The following is a 22,755-nucleotide window of genomic DNA, read 5'->3' as shown; positions in this document are numbered from 1 at the left end:
TTATACCATAGAAACTTCATCAGTGATGATTATTGTTTCTACAATAATACCTAAGCAGTGCAAAAATATTCTTCAACTAATGAACAGATAATGAAAATATCATATTCATTTCACTGCAAAGAAAAATCAATCTAGGAGATTTTCATGGAAGTAGTAGGCCTACAAGTGATAATATTTAATGAGGTAACCGAGAAACTGATTGAAAGGTCTCAGAGCTAGAGACAACACCTGTACAACTCATTGACATATCAAATTGAGCTGGGACCTACGTAAAACTTTTACCCATTCTAGCATTTTTAATATTGTAACATACTTGGCATATTGCCAATAGAGAAATGTAACACCAAGACATCCACAAATTCTTTGGTCTATAATGGTATCCTATCTGCAGCTATCCTATGGCACTGTGTTCCGTCTCCTCTCCCTTGAAATGTCTCCCCCATTCATCCTTCATAAATTCCTAATCTCTAAACTTATTCGAAATAACACACACACACACACACACACACACACACGCACACACATGCATAAATACATACATGAATATATATTAAAATCCACACATGTGAGAAAAAATGTGCAATAAGGTTCCTTCTGTGCCATCACACTCTGAATGATTGGAATTATCATGACTTCAATTCAAGTTATATTTACAGAGCAATGGTGATAAAAATCTAGCATGATACTTGCATAAAATCAGATATATTGATCAATTGTCGCTTCTGTCTCCGACCCGCAGAAAATAGCGACACCACGAAGTTCTTCTCAAAGCAGTTTATTCAGGAACCTTTCTCTCTGCATGCAAGCAGCAATCTCTCTTTTCCTTTCTTCTCTCTTCTTTCCCCTAGTCCCCGAGCACACTCCCTTATATCCTCCCTCAACTCTGCTTCCTCAGTCCAGACTGCGTAATCTCAGTTCATAGGTCCACTTCACATGGCCTGATCTTGCATCATGGTGCGTCTGCACAGCTTTCACAATGGACATGGCTAGTTTCAGATGTGTGAGGAACTCAGGTGCTAGCCATGAGACTTAGCTGCAGTCCCGGGCGCCATCTTGGGACTGCTGCCACACCCGCTCCCCACAATCAATAGAATAGAATTAGTACCCTTATGTCCACTCATAATAACCTTATTTGTAACAATGAGGCCAACAATACATATAAATAAAAGACAGCCTCTTCAATAAATAGTGTTAGACAAATAGTATAGTTATTCATAGGAAATAATCATTTGGGAATTTGATACATATACTCCCATGATGCTCACTTGCCTTCCACTAAGGTCCACCGTCCTACACTTGACCTTCTGTACCCCAACCAGAGAGAGAGAGAGAGAGAGAGAGAGAGAGAGAGAGAGAGAGAGAGAGAGAGAACATCAATTTCAATTAGTGTTGTCCATATACTCAATGGAGTAAGGTCAAATTCTAAGTGGCCAGCACTTGATGAAAATTGAGTTTTTCCCAAAACATACCACCAAAAGCCATTAACAGGGAAGAGCTACACTTCAACATCTGTATCATAATTTTTAAAGATTCCCCTCAATAGATTCCAGTCTAGACAAATATTTTGTGGTAGGAGATATGTCACAGATCCATTCAATGTCTCTCCTATTCAGTTATAAGCCTACAGTCATTGATATCATTGCAAAAGAAGCCTTCTTACCCATAGCAGCCACTGGCAGCATGTGGCACTACCATATCCACTGGAAATGGCAAAAGTTGCTGTTTGACCCAGTTCCAGAAAAGCGGATCTTACTGTTGCAGCCACTGTTATTCTGTCTCTCACTTTTACATTTTCGTCTCTCTGTGCTTCATTCTTGGAGACTCTCTGCATTATAATTCATTTTATGCCTTTTCCTGAGAAAATTATGTCTGATTCTTTTTTAGGAAAGTCTTAAACTTACCAGCCCTTCTGCTTTTAAGGAAATACTTTATCTGGTCCTATTTGGAAATCTTCTTTATGCCCTGGAGATCATGATAAATACGTATGAAGCTAGGAATTTCTAAATGAGGCCATGACATCAAGAATATTCTTGGACTGTCCACCCCTAAGCAAAGTCAAACAATATAATTGTTGCAGGATATACAGAGAAAATTGACTAACTCTGGCTGACCAGGTGAAATATTCACAAAGTAAAGACTCTTGTTCCAATTTGCTAAGGTCTCTGAAAATATCTTTCAAAGATAGGAGATGATACAGGCATATCTCTGTAGGAATAGAATTTAATAAGTAAGATGGATTAACTAAAATAACAGCATAGATGTTGAATTGATACAATAAAAGGAGTTAATTATTAGTATTTGCTATTTATAAAAAGACAAGTTCAGATATTTTATTTTTATGGAGTGCTCTAAAAATGTAAATACTACCAGCCTAAAAACAGGCTGTCATGTAATAAATATGTTTGCTTTAGCAGAGACATTCTTCAGAATCTTTGAAATGGAGTTATAGGGCTAATAATAAAAATAAAATCTGTTCTATGTGTACTTTCTAATTGTACCTGAACTTGTAATCCTGGAAAACTAATAAAAACTCAAATACTTGTCCAGAGACAAAAGGATATACTCTGTACTTCTTGGATAATCACTAGTCTGTCTTTGTTCAGTGATATTTATATAAACAAAGAAGCAATCTGATTTCTTGTCAGTCAGAGTTGTAAGATTCCACTGACCACCATTACTGATTCATTCATCCCTCCCAGAATCCTTATCTTTTTTGTGGTCCACCCTGTCAAGAGACTATCAAAGCCACTGGCAAGCTTGGATTTTGGACATCCACTGCGATTTCCTGTGGAAGCACTGGTCATGGACATCAACCTGGTTTCTAGTCTCACACTAAATGTGCATTACATTCTTTGCTATCAGAGAAATGCAAATTGAAACATCTTTGAAATTTTATTTTACCCCAAGTAGAAGCTCTAAGATTCACAAACAAAAACCTAATGACAACAAATGCTGACTTGGACGTGGGAAAAGGAGAACCCTAATTCACTACTAATGAGAGTGCAAACTAACATATTAGTTAGTATGGAGCCTCCTCAAAAGCTAAAATAGGTTTACTGTATGATTCAAATATTGCCACTCTTGGGAATGTTTCCATAGGGCTCTATGTCCTGCTATAAAGAATTTTGCTCATTCAGGTTCATTTCTGCTCTACTCATAATACCAAGGGACGGAAACATCCTAGATGTCCATAATTAATGACTGTTAAAAATGGTTTACATATACACAAGCAAATACTATTTATCCATAAGGGAAACTGAATTTAGCAGATTAGTGTTCCAGATTAAGCTGAAAATAATCATTCTGACCGAGACAATCTGGAAACAAGAAGTCTGAATATCCCTTCTCATACACAGATGCCACTTTTGAGTCCTTAGATAACTGTGATAATTTTTTTAAAATTGTATTTAAGAAAAGAAGTTTCATGGCTGTTGGGAGTTTTCAGGACAAGGAGGAAATAGGATGCAGAGGAAATTGAAGGGGAAAGTATGAATAAATAAGAAATGAAGGGTTAAATGGCAAAGGGACTTGGAAGGCAATATAGAAGGCGAAAAATATGGTTGGAAATAATTAACATTAATGTATTTGAAAATGATAAACAGTAATCAACTGTTCTTGCAAGTATGTGTATATATGTATATATATATATATATATATATATATATATATATATATGAAATATGAGTGAAGTTGCCCTTAACACTGTCATATTGCCTCCCTGGACACCAAAAGCTATCAAATGAAAAGCCCAGAGCAAGGAGTAAAATACCATATTTCTAGTGCTGTTCAGTGGGTTCCCATTGACTCTCTGCCCAAATATTATTGCATATTTCTGTGTGTCTTCCTTATTTTCCAAATTTGCTGTCAAGACCCTGTTTGTGAAGAAACCACATATTTGAGTCACAGCACTTGAGGAAATAAGTCTGGTGCTCACATGATGAAGATCGCTGCAGGTTAGTTGACACAGTGGTGGAAGTTTATATTACATGGGAAAACAATAATCAGTCATCATTCACAACAAGCTAGGAAAGCTATGAAAGCTATGAGCTATTATAAAAAGTAGTCCTGACATATATAACCAGTGATGCAACAGTAATATTGGTGTTATAAGGGTAACCAACTAGTTTCTTATTGGATTTAAATCTTCTACACAAGATGACACTCATGCTTGATATGTTTAATTAGGTAAAAAATAAAATCCAATATGAACAAATAAATCACGGGTACTAGAAAAGACCCTAAATGTCTTATTCTGCTAAATGACATTAAAATGTTTTCTGAGATCTTACTTTGTTCCTACAGATTAGTGCATATCTCAACCCTCATCCTTGGTATGATATAACCAGTTTGTTTCCACAGAGTATTCATTGATGGACTGACTGCTTAAAATATACAGAAATATGCATGATCGAATGATCATTTACCAGTCATGGTACTAGTTTAAATTAGGCAAAGCACTGTCATGGCAATGGTTGAACAAACCGGAGTCAAGGCATTTCAAAACACTGATTGACTCAAATCAGAAAGGATTTAGTGAAGAGAGAGTGATTTGCTTACTCACTTATCTTTCAAGTCAATCAAAATCACATCTTCCAGGTACAATTTTGTGTTCATGTAATTACCTACTAAATTCCATGGCCAGGTGGTAAGCAAAGGCTCAAATTCTTTGGACCATGCATGCTGCTTTAGGTTTGTATTGACTGAGAACAGATCTTTAGTGCAGTTTCAAACTAAGGCAAGTCCAGAACTCTGAGCACTCCTCCACTTCCTTACACTACTCCCCAACTGAACAACTTTAAGCAAGCTACATTGCTTCAAAAGTACTAATCAATAGAGTTTGGAATAACAAAGGAAGCAACAGCATCTGTTCTTTATCACTGAGTGGTTCTGAGAATTTCCAAGACAGTGGAAGCAGCTCTAAGCTTTATATCATTATAACTTTATGGTGATTTGAATGAGTATGGCTGTTGTAGACTCGTAGATTCGAATGTTTGGTCAAGAAAGAATGGCATTATCTGAAAGGATTAGGAGGCGTGGTCTTGTTGGAGGAAGTGTGTCACTGAAAATGGACTTTGAGGTTTCAGACACCCAAGCCAGTCCTTAGTCGCTCTTTCTTCTTGCTGCCTGTGCATCCCAGCTATTTCTCTAGTATTATGTCTGCCTGCCCACTGCCATGGTCCACAACATGGTGATAATGTACTAAACCTCTGAAACTGTAAGCGATTAATAATTAAATGCTTTCTTTTATAGGAGTTGCTATGGTCCAGCTGACTCAGACAGATGCAGACACCCATAGCCAAACACTAGTGGGAAGAATAGTGGGAAAGATTGTGGGTCTGCAAGGTGAGAATAACTCCACAGGAAGACCAACAGAGCCAACTAGCATGGACCCTCAGGGATCTAAACCACCAAACAAATAACATATATAGGCTGTACTTAGTCTCCCTGAGCATATGTAGCAGATGTATAGCTTGACCTTCATGTGTGTCTCGAACAACTGGAGTGGAGGTTATACTAAAAGCTGGTGCCTGTACCTTAGATATATTCTACTAGATGGGCTCCCCTGTCTGTCTTCCTTGTCTGTCTTCAGTGGGAGAGGAAGCACCTAGCCTTGCAGAGATTTGAAGGGCCATGGTAGGAGTGATACCCAGAGGTCCCCACCTGCCCAGAATAGAGGTGGAGGGAGATGGAAAAGGATTCTGGGAGGGGTGACCCAAAGGAGGACAGTGAGTGGGATATAAAAAATTAAGTTAAAATTAAATCATAAAGAGTTGCTGTGATCATGGTGTCTCTTCACAGTGACTTAGAATACTAAGACATTAAGTCACTACCATTCTAAATCACCTTACTAGATCATATTTAAAGTTTCCCCCTTTTAATTATTATTTATATTCAGGCTTGAATATCCGGCCTTAAGATGGGCATTTGCAACTCTTTTTTTTTCATACTTTGTTTCTCCTGGTACATTACTTCTATAAATTTTTTTCTAACATATAAAATGCATTTACAATCCTGCCATAGGAAGGCAGGCAATGTAATAAAATATATTAAAATGTATATCAAAAAACCAAGATGTAAGATATAAGTGATTTGTAGTACAACCTGTCATGGAATCATTGCAAATTCAGGAATGCATAAGATATGTGCAAGAATCAATATCAAAATTATGGTTAGTGCAGTTTTAGGAGGTAATAATAACATGCAGCTCAAACTTTATATTCTGTAAATAGATGAGAGAGGCAACTGCAATTTTGAGATCTTTAGCAGCAACATTTATTTTATTCTGTGAAATGTTAAAAAATATTACTGCATTAGCGCCTTTGTAAAGTTAGATCGGGATGACCAGAATGTAACTGACATATTTCTTTCATTTTTGTTTATTTGTTTTGATCAGAGAATTCCATGTTTAACTCAAGACCATATTGGGATTTCAGTAGTAACAGATATCATGTGCTTTCTGAGTTTAGTCCAAGTTCACCAGAAGTTACTCAATATTAGCTTAATCCACATAAGACATACTAATGACAATACAATGACTTTCAGAACACTGCAGGAGTCTACCCTCATTATGTACATGAACATAACAGTATAAGGGAAAAAGGACAAATGTACTGTGAACATCTGACATAAATGAATGAGTCCTCCTGAGCACTAATGTGACTTTCTCTCAAAGGTATAAAAAAATCTTTTACTATGTACAGATATTGTGGGAAAATAATAAATCTCACTGAATACACCTGATGGTGACTCACATTCAAACACTTGTGTTCTAAAGACAGGCTAAAATATAAACATATAAAAACCACACACATATTCCTTATTTGCTAATTATTTTCTGACTACCATAGTAAGCCAGTTACCAATATTATATTGATAAATGTTACTGTTATCTTAGGCAATCATTTTTAAATTCCTACTATCTTAAATCACAATTTTTTCTCATAAACTTTAAAGGCCACTGATCTCTCCCTTGCATGTCAAAAGAAGCCCCAGACACCTAGGAACATTTGTTTGAGTTAACAACCCAAACGGACAAGGAAGCTGACAGTAAGGGTTCCTTCTCTGTTCATATGATTTGCTACTTGCTTGCTTGAAAGGCACTTTTAGTATGAGGAGAGAATATAGCCCTAGAAGAAAAGTTGTATATCACTGTTCTGAACAACTAAGTATCAGGCACTGTCTTATTATATTTTAGGTCTGAGGGAGAGGAAAAACACATTGAAAAATCTGGCACAGAATAGAACTAATGTATCCTATTCTTTAAAAAATTACAAAAAAGACAAGACACATCTATAATAATACATCATGAACCAGTAATGATTTTTTTCTTTTCCCTATTTAGCCCCCTTCTGTTTAATTTGCTTTAAAAGCAAATGCAGTTGTTCTCTTGCTCTTGCTTTCAGTCTTTACAAAGAAATGTACATATCTACCATATAATAATGGTCAGCATGTTTCAGCATGAAATGTCAGCTGTAAGAACTGAAAAGTTCCCATGTTTACCTCACCAACTTTTTCTTTCTGGTGTTTTATAAATCACAAATGCCATTCAGTTAATCAATAAGCAAAATGAGCACATGTATTTCTCATTCATTATGCATCTTGGATTGGCAGGGAGATTTTTCAAGAAATTCTTATTTACCCAATTTTAGGTCCTAAATAATGTTAGATCCAATAATATCACACAACCCAGAGCCAATGCTTGGGCAGGATACTAAATTTCCTGACCTTAGATGAGATACTAACCTTCCAAAGCTTGGGTGTGATGACACAGGCAAAAGAAAGAATCTTATAGGGGTACTAATGGGGTCAAGGACATGTTTATCAAGTGTTTTATTTGGTCCTTGGTACACAAGAGATAGGCAATGAAAACTGGCTGTTATCATTCAAAGGCAACAGCAAATATTGACAACCAAGTTTGATAATGACACTTTAAAACTTCAAATATTTTTAGCTTAGGAAAAATGAAGGCTGCATTTTATGTTGGAGTGCCTCTAGAGCACCAGACACTCTTTAGAACAGAATTAGAGGCTGTCCTTGACTTACTGCCTGCTAAATTACTTGCTTCATGCTATTGATTTTCTATGCATGGTACACGGCCCTCGAAAAGAGTGTAAGTAACAATGGTTTAAAAATAAAATACAAGATCACTTTTAAGAAGTTTTGCTTGGACTTTGATTTTAAAATTGTGTAGATCATCTGGAAATGTATTCCACATTTTCACATAGTTCAAAGATATGATAGATTATTATCAGCACATGGCCTGTCCATTTCTAAATCAAGCTAACAAAGCTCTGCTTAGTTCTGGAGCCAATGAATGGATTGTTTACTATATGCCAAACAATGTCCTAGGGCTTTGCATAAATTATGCTATTTCAGTTGTACAATTTTCTGAATTTTGCTGCTCACACATTGTTAGCCTTGGGTTGTATTATAAAGTGTGATTATGCATGAGTGTAGTCAAAATCATTTTACTTCATCCTGCATGGATCATCATTGACAATAAAGTCTCTAATGGTATGACTGAGAATTCCGTTACTTTGGAAACCCTCTCTTGCCTCCTTTAGTAGAAAATTGATGAATTAGGATTCATCAAATCCTGCAGATATCTTAGCATAAGTCCCTTTCTTTTATTTTGGCTTACTGCACTTTATGCTGACAGTAAATCTTTCTAACTGACATCTTATCATAGATCCCTCTGCCTTCAGTCTTCCCTCAACATGATTGCAACAATTATCACCCTAAAGAAATGCATCCATTATATGAAGCCTTTGGAAATACGGAAGTGAGAATTCTTTGTCTTCAACAGAGGCATCATCCTGTATTTGGACACTCACCCTCTTTCTTTATTATGGAACTACCTACCTCAATGCTTGGCTATGCCTCATATGCAAGCATACTCTGGTTTTGCAAACTGAATCTTAAATTCTCATCTCAAGCTCAATACCTCACAAAATACAATAGTCTCTTTTCTTTGCTGGAATCACCCTTAAGTGACATGTGACCTTTTTCTACTTTAAGCCTGGTGTAGAATGTACTTCATCTATAATTAGATTCATTGGAAGGATTTTAATGTGTATGGATTTTAGATACAATGCATGTACGAAGTTAAGTAAAGAATGCTTGCAAGAGGGGAAAGGAATCTATAATATAAATAAAACAGCCCCCTGAATTGTTTTGGTGTTCTGAAAGCAGGAATGAGATTCACAGATGACTGTCCTCCTTGAAGAAGGAAATTAGGTCACAGAAGATTTCTGAACAGCTGTCTTCCTTAGGGAGCAGGTGACTGAGCCAGTGGATGTGGACTACTAAAGAAAGTTAAAGGGCTCAGCCCAGCAGGAGGAAGAATAAGGACCTCATGCCTAAAGGAAGTGCTAGGAAGCTCATCCTCATCACAGAGCCTCCTATGCTGCATAGTGCAGTTATCCATTCTTCCTGGATGGACTGGGACCACACTGGTCACAGCACAAGCAGGGAGAGGGGGAGGGTAGAGGGGAGAGGAGGGAAAAGAGGATAACATCTAAAATGTAAGTACATAAAATATACAAGAAAAATTAAATTATAAATAAAATTAAGAAACAAAACAAATGAATGGGTCAAAAAGAATAAAATACCATGTGTTTGAAATTATAGCAGATGGAGCTCTTATGTTACCTTGTAAAGCAGGTACTACCATTGCTCTAAGGAAGAGTAGGATTGAATGAGCACTGATGTTGACTGCATTGGTTTCCCAGTAGAAAAGGGATCAGACTGAGAAATTTGCATTGTAAAGAAGTCTAGGAGGATGCTCACAGCTAACCATTGAAGTGAAAACAGGGTCCCCAATGGAGGAGTTAGAGAATGTTCTGAGGTAGCTGAGGAGGCTTGGAAGCCCATAGGATGAGCATCAATATCAACCAACCAGAACACCCAGAATTCTCAGGGATTAAACCACCAACCAAAGAGTACACATGGAGCAACCCATGGTTTCAGCCTCATATGTAGCAGAGGATGGCCTTGTTCAGCATCAATGGGAGGAGAGGTCCTTGGTCCTGTGAAGGCTCAATGTCCCAGTGTAGGGGAATGCCAAGGCAGGGAGGCAGGAGGGAATGGGTAGGTGGGTGGGTGGGAAAGCACCCTCAAGGAGGCAGTAGGTGGGGGGAATGGGATAGGGGTTTTACAGAGGAGAAACCAGGAAGGAGAAAAATATTTGAAATGCACATATAGAAAATATCCAGTTAAAAGAAAAGAGCAACAACAACAAAAAGACACCTCTCCCTAAATTGGGAAAAGCTTATCCAGGAAACGATGAATTACCAACCTCAATTAGAATTCAGAAAGACAGTGGTCTTACCAACTCACAATCTTGGGGATAAGGTGATCAAGCAGAAAATATCTTGAATTTATTGGACTTGTGTTTCCAAACCAAATACAGAAGGGAAGAAGAGAGAATCTCAAAAAGCCACATTTTATTAAAACACATGGAACATTCCATTTGGGGTAAATGATTCCCAGAGAAAAACATTTTAAGAGACCTACCCTTCAAAGTTGCTGATGCCACCACACAATGGTTCCTTCCATTAAGGTATATGTTTAAATCATTTCTAAAACTTTTACTGGATCCTAAAGAGTTTAGACATGTCAAGGATTCTCAGTCAGCCATGCAATTCACAAGAATCCAAGAGCAATTCTAGTTATCATCCTGGACAAAAGACGGAAACCATTTTAAATCTTTTTCTTTGTTTTTTTTTTATTCTTTTCATTGTCTTCCATCCCCTATCCATTCAAGACCCATAAAATTATCATGGCTTTTTAAGGTTAATCTAATATGCTTAAAGTATACACACACACACACACACACACACACACACACACACACACACACACACACAGTGCTTAGCAAGGATGGTGCTTCTGCCCCTAGAGCAGAAGTTTCATTTTGGAGTGATGCATAGGGTATACACATACATACACATATACAGTAATGTTATATACAGAGTAATTTTCTAACATTTTGAATGTCAAATTAGTTCAATGATTGCTGCATGTAAGCCTATGTTGCCAGTTCTTTGTGTGTTGACTTTTCCCAGAGAAATCTAATACACAATTCTTCTCACCCCAGAAAGGAAACCTGCAAAAGACCAAAGAAGCAATTGTACCAATGTTCTTGTTGGGCCAATGAGGGTTTGTGGTGATAAATTACTAACATGAAATTTTGTGGTTCACTATTTATGAGGAACAGGAATAATTCAAAGTAGCTGCATCACCAGAATGTCTGCTCTAACAAGGACTAACAAGGGCTATGACTCTTGAAAGCCTTCGACCTTGGATTTCTGTACAGTTTGCAGGAAGCTCCACTGTTAAAATTCTGTTTTCTTAGTGCTTTGACTGCTCAACATCAGGATCCTTCTTTTTTGTACCACTGGTGGAGTCCCCAAACATCTTACAAGCTTCTAGTTTTTCCAAATATCTGACATTTTCTTTATATGCTGCTTGCCATCTGAGAATACTAAGCTTTTCCCCCATTTCTAGGGCAAGCATTTCAATTGGGAGAGAATGTTGAAACTTGAGGAAGAAGCAATGCATCACTCTGTTTCCAGCTCTATGTTTTATACTCTGCTTCTGGAAGCTTCCATCAGTAACCTTAGGACTTTGGGGAACATCTATTTCTTCCTTAGTTTATTCTTCATAAACAGATTCTTTTCATGATTACTTCTTTGGGAACACTTACGTGTCTCTCCAATGACTTTCTAAATCTCTAAACGTACAACACTATGTTTCATGGTAATTAACCAGTTGCTCCATCAGTTGAATGTTTCTCCCACCTGTGCCATTTTGAATAAAGAAGTTATTTTTGGGAAGTTTGTATACACACATGATTTTGGGGCCCCAGTTACATAATGAGCAAAAGTTGGCTTAATGATATAACATAGCTTAATATTATGATATGCATGGCAGAAAATATCAGAGAATCATCCAAGGTGGCAAGAATGTTTCTGAAACAGACCGAAAAGTGAATTTTATAAATCAGATTGAATTCAGACATGACAGAGCCAGTCTGATACAGGAAGGTGGGGACAGGATCAGGACAGTGATTACCCAAGGATATTGCAGATTTCTGACTTCTGGAGCAAACAACAGAAAAAAAAATGTTTACTATGATTTATTGACCATAATTTTAATACTAGATTCACAATTTGACAGGGCAAAAACACCAAAACACTAAGAAGAAATACTAACAGATATAAAAGCAATGCAGTCTGAAATTATAAAGTCAAAAACATTTTTCAAGGTTGTAGAATGACATTTATTTTGAAGAGCAAAGGAAACACAGGTACCCTCTGTAGCTGCACTGCTTTCCCATTCTTATCAATGAAGAGGTTCCAGGCAGAGTGTACAGGCTATTCTTTGCTGTGATAATTCCGCTATTTTTTTAAATTAAAATTTTAACCTTTGGTTAATGTTTCTCCTTGAATTATTTGCATACATCAGTCAATACATTACCCTCTTCTCTGCTTTATTTTGGGTATTCCTTCATAGACGAATGGGTTAGAACATGATCTTAGGATCTTAGAGGAAATGTCTGTTTAACTATTTCAAAAATTTTCATATTTCACAATATATCCTGGCACATATGGTACACTGTGTTTTACATTTCTTTTTGCTTAGTTCTGTTGCTTTCTGTGGCAATGTGATTTTTATTTTTCTGTGGCAATGTGATTTTTATTTTTATTTGGTTATGTAAGTGTCTTTTCCACAAGCCTACTCATTGAGTGATATTTTTAATACTTGCTGCTTCTACCTGTAGCACAAGCATCTAAACGTGCCATCTACTAGGAAGATCACCCGGGTCTTCATCCATGAAGCATATTCTGATCTAATCATAGATTGTGGTGAGGGAAAGCAGGGCAAAGAGGATTTCGAAACCACAAAACATGCATTGCTCCTCAAATTTTCTACCATGCCCAAAGCTCTAGTATCATCACTGGAGAATTGGGCAGAATTCCCAAGAATTCTGGTCTGCATCTCCAACATTCAGCTAAGAAAAATTATACACTTATTTGTTTTCAATTTAAGCAGATCTATATTTGTCCAGAAACTGAAATATTTGATTTCTAGGGCTGTGAAGTCAGAGTAAATGGGTGCTCTGCTCTAAACTTTTAAAACATTCTGCCTCGTTCCTCTCTGATACTAAATGAATATAGAATATAGAATCAGCAATGAGGGTATTTTCATTCATTTCTCCTACTCATTCTAGAGGGGTTTTTAATACCTCAAGTCGATAATACAATTTTTAGGCTCTCGTAATGACATCAAACAAAAATTCAAAGAACATTTTTTAAAACAAGGCCTGTTTCTTAAGATTGTATAGTTTTCAAAATTTTACTGTGAAAATGACTTAACATTCCTAACTCCGTATTTCTTTTTATTGAATGAAATGCCATGGAGTAAATGAAGACTTTTGGAAATTTTGGTACATCTTTCCTACTGTTATATAAAATCAACCAGACCACCATTGTCTTCAAACAATGCTGAGAAAGGGATAAAAGGGAGTAAAGTGAGATACATATTATACAAAGTACATGGCTGGAGGTGAGATATTCAAGTGTTTCTGTTTGTTACATACCTTTGTCTTTCATTGGGGATTGAAGTTTTTGGGACCCTTCATGTTATACACTAATGGGTGTTTTATCCAGAGCAAGAGCTGAAAAGTGAGTCTCTGAATTGATAATGATCACAGAGTCAAAAGTTGATGCTGAGAGATCTTTATGCCTTAAGTGGATAAGATATTCTGAAAATCACTTAAGGAAAATTATATAATTGACAAATTATAGGAACAGTGAAAATAAAAATAAGAAGTCATCTTATAATTATATTATTTCTATGGTATAAATATCATAACCATCAGAATGAGTAGAAAACCATGTTTAGAATGTGTTATTCCCTGAATCTTTGAGCTATCATCTTTTACTCTTTTTCATGGTCCCTAATAAAAATCTCATGGCCAACCTATCACTATAATTTAATCTCCTATAACTATTTTTGCTTAGGTAACACATTTACCCAAAATGAGCATGTAAATCTTTTACCTTCTTGGCTTAAGCACGATATTTATTAGAAAGAGTTCATTTACCCTTGGAAAGTGTGCTATGGCTTGGCAGACTCATATTGTATTGAGCACTGAACAAAGATTTTATATGTATTTTATTCCCCCTTTTCAAATTGATGACATTTCAATAATATATGTATGATAAATAACAATAAAAACTATACAGTAAGTGAAACAATGAACAATTCAGTCTCAGATCTACATGCTGATTCAAAAATATAAGGCATCACATGACACTGAATATGTGTCAAAACATCTAAGAAGATGGCTAGAACTACAATCTGAAGTTGAATCTTCAACCAGTAGGAAAAACTGGGCACTCTTCATTCTTTTCAGGTTCTGCCCATCCAGAAAAACATTTAAAAAGTAAGTACGGAGAGATACACAGTGAACTCCATGAAGTGGTCAGCTCCGAAGTACATACCTGGGTACCTTACCTCTCTTTAAGACCAAATTTCCTCTCCTATCTTTTCTGCCCTTGCCAGTCTGCAAACCCACCTCTATCCATGGGGATCTGTGGGGGTCTGTCCTAGCCAGAGCAGCCAAAGGTTGTGGCTCTCTAAAGTTCAGGGGTAATACTTCAACGTATGTTACTGAGTTCTCACAAAATTAGGCATCCGTTTCTGGACCTTGAATAGATTGGGTTCCAAACTCTGGCATCCCATGGCAACAAGGTTAACAAAACTTCCCCCTGCTCTCTGTCCCCATATGGTGTTGTAGGTAGACAAGAAGATTTGGGAATATGTTGTGATTACATATTTATAAACATGGGCAAAATGACTATATGAACTCTGCATGGAATTTGTTCTTGTTTGTGATGATAGAAAGGTTAAAAATTGTAAATATCGGACTGGAGAGATGGCTCAGTGGTTAAAACTACTAAATGGTCTTCCAGAGGACCTGGGTCCAATTCCTGGCAATCACAAGACATCTCATCTATTTGTACCTCCAATTACAGGAAACCTAATGCACTCTTCTGGCTTCCACAGGTACCAGGCATGCATGGGGTATGTAGATATTAATACCAGTTAAAGAGCTGTACCTAAAAATATTTTTAAAAATTGAAAAATAAATATTGCAAGCTTATAAAAGTCAATTGTCAATTGGAAACATTCTGTGTATGCCACAGTGTCACTATATACACTGAATTTTGGTTAGAAAAGAGTAAAAGTTTTATAATTAATATAAGAACATTGTGAGTACAAAGTATAGAGTATTGAACCATAAATGCTATGAAGGAAAGTAATAAGCATGCTTCTTTGCTAGAGACAAGTAATTTTATCCATAATTGCTGATGCAGAGATTTTAAGGGCAAAGATACTGCCCCTAAAATAGCCTGTATTCTCTCCCAGGAGATGCCAAAACAACCTTGTATGTACCCAGTCTAATTCCAAAGGAAGAACATTCTGTGTTTCTAGTAGAAGAGATTATTCTAATTATCTGTTGGAAAAGGAAACCGATTATTATGTATACAGTATGGGATATGAAACAATTATGTCACTAGATTTAGAAGGCCTTAAGCAAGAAAGTAAACTACAAGGCTCGATCGATTAGTTTTTCTGGCCTGGGAAACAATTCTGAGGTGGAGATCTTTTGCTATAGTCTTTTGGAAGGGAAGGTTCTTAGAAATAAATTTGTGAAAGAAGGAGAAGAATGGGAAAATGAAGGCTCCAAAATGAGGCAGGCTCACCTTTCAAAACCCTGAATTACAGAGTTAAATGATTTTTCAAAATAGACAACAGTTGAAGTAATTTGAAAGGCCTGTGAACAGTTTTTTTTAAATATTTTAAAAATATTTTATGAGTATCAGTGTTTTGTTTGTATGAATATATACACACATCATGCATGCCTGATGCCTGACTAGTCTTTCAATATGTACTAAATTCTGGAGGAGGAGAACCAGTGTGAGACAACACTTTATGGGAAAAAAAGCTCTCAGAAGCACACTTTAGGGTAAGTAAAAAGCCCAAATCTCAACTCCAGGACAAGCATAACTCAGCCTTGAGTGGTGATCTAAATAGCACGTATCAGTTGACACTAAAATATTGAACTTGAGACACCCACTCCTATCCTTAAACACTCAATATTTTCTATAACTACAATTAGTCATCATAATTAGTGAGAGAAATTCATGGAAGCTAGAGCAGAGCTGCCTACAGAAAACAAGATGGGCATATTAGTACTTCCTTGCCAAACAGGAAAAACAGTGCTCTAAGAATTTGTAGTGTTATAATAGACTGTGACTTAAAGTTTAAGAATGATTTGTTAAAGTATTCTACCAAGGTATTCTTTCCAGATCATTCTTTATCCTGAGGCACCAAGGAAAACATTGGGAAAAGATAGTGGTAATTGACCAGCATTTAAAGGAAGTGTAACATCTAGTGTCTGTACTAGAGGATAGTTGGCAGCAGAAAACACTGCCCAGAATTCATTCTATATAAGATAGAGTGGTCGAATTATGAAATAAAGAGGGATAGGTCAAAACATAAAACATATAAAGGAATTAAAAATTAAATATTCTTCTTGGTGACATAGCAAGTTTGTGAGTTGGTATGACTTGTGTGCCTACTATGTCTCAAGAGCAATTACAAAGGTAAATGTCACTATCTAGTACTCAAGAGATACAGACATAAAGTCTCTGTGACACCCCATGAAGCTCCTGGACTTCTGCTAGAAGTTACCTTTTTAAATACTATGTGTTTTAAACTTGTTGACTGGATACCACTGTGTACTGCACTTTGTTTAATAGGGTTTACTTATTGGCTCAATTCACCAGTATTTCTGGTACTTGTCTCACTGGATTGAGTTTTGTTCTGTTAATCAGTGAGAGCAGAGGGATCCACAGCACATGGTCATCATATCATTTGGTAGTGTAGAGTATTCAGAATCTGCTTCTGATACTATGCCAACCCATCATCACAGATTCATGATGAATGAACAGTGCTTATTTCCTTGATACTCTGATATTCTGAAGAACATCGTGCTACTTAAGTCATGATGATTAGTTTCGACGATGAAGAGCCAATAACTTCATATATGCCAGAAAATGTCACTTTAATGCCACAAAGTAAAGGAAAAACATGTTGAACATTTCACTATTTAGGTATAACTGTCAATTTGCCACAGCCTTCAGTCACCTGGAAATGGATTCTTAATAGAAAAATTGCCCGAATCATATTGGCTGTAGGCTAGCCTGTGGAATATCATCTTGAGTGTTAATTAATCCAGGGGTACTAGCCGACCTTCATTGTAACCATTGTTATGCAGGTAGTTTTGAGCTATAAGAAAGCTATCTGACCATAAGTTGGCCAGAGGTCCAGTAAACGTTTGCTCCACGGTTCCTGCTGTTCTTGAATGTGAAACAAGTACTTGGTTAGAAAAATTTCTCTGTGTATAACAGGAAGCTAACCTGTTTAGGTTCTGGTTTTGACTCCGTGTGGTTATAAGCTGGAAATGTAAGCCAAATTAACTGGTTCATCCCCTAAAACGTTTTTTGTCATGGTGTTTGTCACAGCAACAGAAAGAAAACTAGACTATATATGAAGAATCCTAGTATATTAGTAAATATTATAGACAGTTAAATTAACTGGGATACTATTTTCCTTGAAAACAAAATTTAATGTACTTCATATTGCCTGATAAACCTGCTTTGTGAGTATATGTTTTGGTGTTGTGGTTGTTAATATATAATTATGTTTTTTTCATATTTGATCACACATAAAAGAGAGACAGGCAGAGAGCCAGTCAGAAACAGAGGCAGATACAGAGACTCAAAATAAAACTTTAAGGAGTCAACTCTCTCATTCCACAATATGGGTTTTGGGGGGTCTAACTCCAGTAATCACATTGATCCTTTTTTCTTTTATTGTATGATTATTTACATTTCAAACATCATCCCCTTTCCTAGTTTCCCCTTCAGAAACCCTCTATTCCATCTCTCCTCCCCCTGCTTCTGTGAGGGTCCTCCCACACAACCCCTACCCACTTCCTCCCACCATCCAACTATGTCATCACCTTACACTGGGTTATCAAGCCTTCACAGGATCAAAGGCCTCTCTTCCATTGATACCCAGCAAGGACATGCTCTGCTACCTAAGAGGCTGGAGCCATGGGTTGCTTCATTTGTACTCTCTGGCTGGTGGTTTAGTTCCTGGGAGATCTAGGGGAGTATGGTCGGTTGATATTGTTGTTCTTCCTGTAGGTTTCAAATCCCCTTCAGCTCCTTCGTTAACTTCTGTTTCTCTAACTCCTCCATTGGGAACCCCATTCTCAGTTCAATGGCTGGCTGAGAAGCATTTACCTCTATTTGTCAGGTTCTGCCAGAACCTCTCAGGAAATAGGTATGTCAGGCTCCTGTTAGCATGAACTTCTTTGCATCTCCAATAGTGTCTGGGTTTGGTGTCTGTATGTGAAATGGATCCTATGTGTAGCAATCTCTGGATGGCCTTTCCTTCAGTTTCTGCTCCACAATTTGTCTGCCTATTTCATCCTATTTATATTTTGTTCCCCCTTCTAAGAAGGATTGACACATATACACTTTGGTCATCCTTCTAGAGCTTCATGTGGTCTGTGAATTGTATCTTGAGTATTCCAAGCTTTTGGGCTAATTTCCACTCATCAGTGTGTGCATACCATGTGTGATTAGGTTACCTCAGACAGGATGATATTTTCTAGTTCCATCCACTTGCCTGAGAATTTCATAAATTCATTGTTTTTAATAGCTGAGTGATACTCTACTGTGTAAATGTACCACATTTTCTGTTGAACGATATCTGGGTTCTTTCTAGCTTCTGGCTATTATATAAAAGGCTGCTATGAACATAGTAGAGTATGTGTCCTTGTTATATGTTAGAGCATTTTTGGGTATATGCCCAGAGTGTTATAGCTGGGTCCTCCAGCAGTACTATGTCCAATTTTCAGAGGAATCCCTAGACAATTTCCAGAGTGTATTTACCAGCTTGCAATTGTACCAAAAATGGAGGAATGTTCCTCTTCACATGCTAGCCAGCATCTGCTGTCTTCTTAGCCATTCTGACTGGTGTGAGGTAGAATCTCAGCTTGAGCCTTATTGATGTCTCTATGTAGTTATTTTTTAGATAGGTTATAACATTTTTCAGACGACATTTATGATACACTGTGTGATTCAAAATAGGCCAGAATTCAGTGTACTAGGAGAAAAAATGCACCCTGCAGCATCAAAGCATGACAGGGACGCATGCTTCTCTGTTATCCAAAGTGTACACTATCAATCTAATAATGCTACATGGATGGGGGAACTTAGGAGACTGAATTGAACCTCCGAAGAATTCTAGTTTGGAGAAAAAAATCATGTAGAGTCCTTTACTATATTGAGATCGAGCTTGCCAACTTTAAATATGTTTCTAGCCCCTAGCAGATACATGGATTCTGATCATAAGAATGTCTGAAAAGCTACATTTCTGTATGTTTAAAAACAACATTAAGAATATTGATGAATCATAAATTTCTGAGTAAGAAGCATAAATTATTTTCAAAGACATAAGGTATATGTAATCTAGATAGAATAGATAATACAGGCATAACAAAACATTATGAACCTGTGGGCCAGACTTCCAAATGGTTTTCTCCTCTGTACATTAACATTTAATTCCCCTTTGAGCTCAGACATTGTGTTGGATTGAGTTATAAAAAGATGGACAGGTGCAATTGAAATAGTACGTCACCTAATATATTCCCTAAACACCATTTGGGTCTAACCATCCTGTAAAGAAAAAGATCTTGTGAACTGTTCAAAGGCTGCATCCCAGGAATGCAAATTTGATCAAAACTCAGAAGTGAATTTTGATGAGTAAAAGATAAAATCCAAAGCATTAGTTTTTCTTCTCCCACAAAATAAGAACATAGTTATGCTTTTGTTACTATAATCTTTTTTAGAAATCATCTCATAATACAAATTGTTTAAAAGGGAGATTAAATTTGTCTTTTATACATGATATGAATGCTTATAACAGTTTAATTAAAAGACAATTTAAAATGGAGAGAGTTCCCCAAATTACAACAGTAATTTTTTCCCATAGTTCTTGAACTCTGTCTAGCTCTGTTCAGTGTCTTTAGTCGAAGGCATTGCATGAGCACAGACCCCACATTCTTTACTTGGAACTTGAAATCATAATCCTAGATTAAATTTTAAATGGGGACAAGAATACTCTGATAGATTCTCCTGTCCTCATAACTATGTCCAAGTGTTGCATTAAACTGGCCAACCCTGAAATATATGGTAATAACTTAACATCCTTTTTACTCTTATTTAATTTTGTTGTTACTCTTATTTAATTTCATGTTCCATTGAGGACTTTGATATTGACTTGCAAAGCTGTAGGTAAATAATAATTATCCACATGCTTTAGATATGCCATCTCTGGCTATGAAGTATGATCATTAAACTCCAGAATGCTTAAAGCTTATGAAACTTAGATACATTGTTTTCCATTAAATAAACTGTTAGATGGCCAAGAGCTCTGCTCTTGTTTTATTACTTTCAATAAGAACACAAGGCTCCACAATACAGAACAGCTGCAAGGTTTACATGGTCCCCTCTCAAAGCAGATCTGTAATATGACTCCCAATGGGAATGGTGCTATTGTGAAATGATGGACCGTATTATAATCATAGAAACTTTTATTCACAAATCTCTCCACTTAGGGAGATTAAGTGATATATCCATGCTTAAGGGAAAAATACTCTAGTAATCATTCCTGCTATTCAAAGATGGTGATCTATAAAATTTGGTGATAAACATTTAGGATAACAACATCTACAGCAATCTTTACTATAGTACATCTATGGATTAATATGTTTGACTCAAATTTTCTTAACAAAATAACCATTGCATAGAGATATTCGTACTTATTTCCATCATCTCTCGAGGATTTAAGTCAAATATCAAGGTCTGTGTCCCTATATGCTGCCCAAAGTGAGGTGATCAACTTCTTTTATATAGAGCTGACTCCTATCCCTGTGGGCAGAGAGTTCATGAAAAAATTCAACTTCTCACAGGATTCATTGTTTAATACCATCATGATGGGTGTTTAGGTTTCAATATAAGAAATTTATGGGAACCCAAATATAAAAAAAATAACAAGTATTGTGAAGGTGCATTTCTTTTAAAATCTAATGAGCAGTAGTTTTGTATTATGGATGTTTCCTTTCAACACCCACCTAAATCCACTGAAAAAAACAACCCAGAACTTGAAGAGCTCACTATACAGCAAGTATGTAGATTGGTTAACATTTTATTTTAAATTCCTTAAGGATTCAATCAACAGAATTTTTATTCTTGGAGATCTACTCACAGTTTTGTGGACCAGCCAGTACTGACTGTCCTCTCCCCTACAGCTTCTCCTGTTCTCAATTGTGATCCTGTCCATATTACAGTCCAACCTAAGGCACTCACTGATGACTGATTTCTGCTTTGCTTGGCTTCTTATTTTCCCCTTCACCTAAGCTGTTAGTCCGGCCATGTTCATCCTCATGTATGATCATCTCGGCCGTTCCCTTGGGTGTGAGGCTACATACCCCTGTCAGTGCACTGTACTATTTGCAGGTCACCAGTGTGCCTACTCTGTATCTTCTGCTGTTTTACTCAACACCTCTCCCTTAGTATCCTTAACTCAATCTCAAGCTTCCTTTATATCTATTACTTTTAGCACTTTATTAAAATTCTCTTATGTCCAAAATATTTTAGTGAAAATGTCCTTTCATCTTCAGTATAAAACCAATATCGTCTATCAGTACATTCCAGCTTGGAGATCAAAGGGCACTTCTGAGGAAAAATCAGCGTGAATTCAACAACCATGTCCTTCTTCAAATATATGCTGACATACAAATCTGGTTAGAATCTAGTGAACATGTCCACTTTACATTATCTTCAGAAATGAGTTTATGCCCTGCTATGCATCTATATTTTTTCATGTTCTTGCTTATTATGTCTCTTCTCCATTTTCTTGATATTATTTTATAAATCATGTAAGATAAATCTCTACATTTAATTTTCTTTATATAAAGGTGACTTTTGCCTGTCCTTGCCAATCAGTTACTTTACTTTCATGTTTAAATTCATATATCCGTATAGTCACAGAATTTAAAATTTTAAATATATCTTGAACACTATATTTGAAATCTGGTTCAAATTTGCACTTGGCATATATCTATCAATATAATTTCCCCTAACTTTTCATGAAAGTCTCGGAAGGAAATGGAAATTCGTACCATCAATGAGCACCAAGTCTGTCATAAAATCCAGTGCCAAATAAGAGACCCAGATGGACCCATGTCATCAATAAGCACCATGTCTGGCGTATAATCCCACGCCAAACTGGAGACACAGATGGACAGGAAAGAGGGTACGTTTTGGTTAAAAGGTGGAATGTATCCATCTCCAAATTGAAAAAACAAACAAAAACACTTCAATTTCACTTGAATTCTATCCTCAACTCAAAGGAAAATATGTGAAAAAATTGCATTTCAGCAGTGGTCTTAATTTACAGCTATTTCACAACATAGGCCTACCAGAGTTTTTGTACTTGTTATTGATTGTAGGTGTATGTTAAAAGTGAAAACTTTTGTCTCCTGGTAGGCATGCCTTATTTTATAATACATGGAAACATAAAACGAAAATACAAAATTTTAAT

The sequence above is a fragment of the Rattus norvegicus genome, chromosome 5, assembly GCF_021556685.1.
Source record: "Rattus norvegicus strain SHRSP/BbbUtx chromosome 5, alternate assembly SHRSP_T2T, whole genome shotgun sequence".
NCBI lineage: Eukaryota > Metazoa > Chordata > Mammalia > Rodentia > Muridae > Rattus > Rattus norvegicus.
This window is presented reverse-complemented; position numbering follows the sequence as displayed.